This window comes from Elephantulus edwardii, unplaced genomic scaffold (genome assembly GCF_000299155.1).
Source record: "Elephantulus edwardii isolate Elephantulus edwardi_28Jun2011 unplaced genomic scaffold, EleEdw1.0 scaffold00115, whole genome shotgun sequence".
Classification (NCBI taxonomy): Eukaryota; Metazoa; Chordata; class Mammalia; order Macroscelidea; family Macroscelididae; genus Elephantulus; species Elephantulus edwardii.
Genome location: NW_006399865.1, coordinates 1321401 through 1322054, shown reverse-complemented (window position 1 = coordinate 1322054; position 654 = coordinate 1321401). Strand labels below are relative to the sequence as shown.

At 38.8% G+C, this 654-nt stretch overlaps 1 non-coding gene across 1 annotated transcript; it reads left to right on the top strand.

Annotated features, from left to right (window-relative positions):
- The first annotated feature begins 68 nt into the window (after window positions 1–68).
- Window positions 69–157, top strand: TRNAR-UCU. Its single transcript is given in 2 exon segments — window positions 69–105; window positions 122–157. It is a non-coding gene; the product is annotated as a tRNA-Arg (tRNA).
- The last annotated feature ends 497 nt before the right edge of the window (window positions 158–654 follow it).

Here is a 654-nt window from a genome sequence, read left to right as displayed (position 1 = left end):
CACCACAGCTCAAAGGCATCAATTTTCCTTCTATCCTCCTTGGTCATTGTCCAACTCTCTGATGCCTAGGCTCTATGGCGCAATGGATAGCGCATTGGACTTCTAGCATCACTCGAAAGAGATTCAAAAGTTGTGGGTTCGAATCCCACCAGAGTCGCAAGAGGTTTCGCATTAGCACGATTAAATGTTCTAGTAATCATAGAGTCGCACAATTTGATGGGTAGAGGGAGGGGTGGGTAAAGGAAATGGGAAAGATCTGGTGTGAAAAACAATATATGCAAACTTTGTAATTAAACCAGTATAAAAGAAAATGTTATTTAAAACAAAATAATACATGTTTATAGCAAAGGGTTCAAATGTGTAGCCGTTTATGAAGATGGCAGAGCAATGACAGGGTTCAGTTTTGTTGTTCATAGTGTCACACTCAGTAAGACAGCACATATCAACAACTTCATTAATGTGCTCCACCATTTCTCCTTTTAAGTAACACTAACTCTTTGGAAGAAGATAAGTAATATTATTTGATGGAGCTTTAAGGGGGAGGAAAGACAGAAAAAGAACCAAGAAGGAAATAATAAAGCCAGGGAGAACATAAAGGAAGCTTAAGGGTGGCCACAGAGAAGAAAATATTTGTGTAAAACCCAATTCCTCATC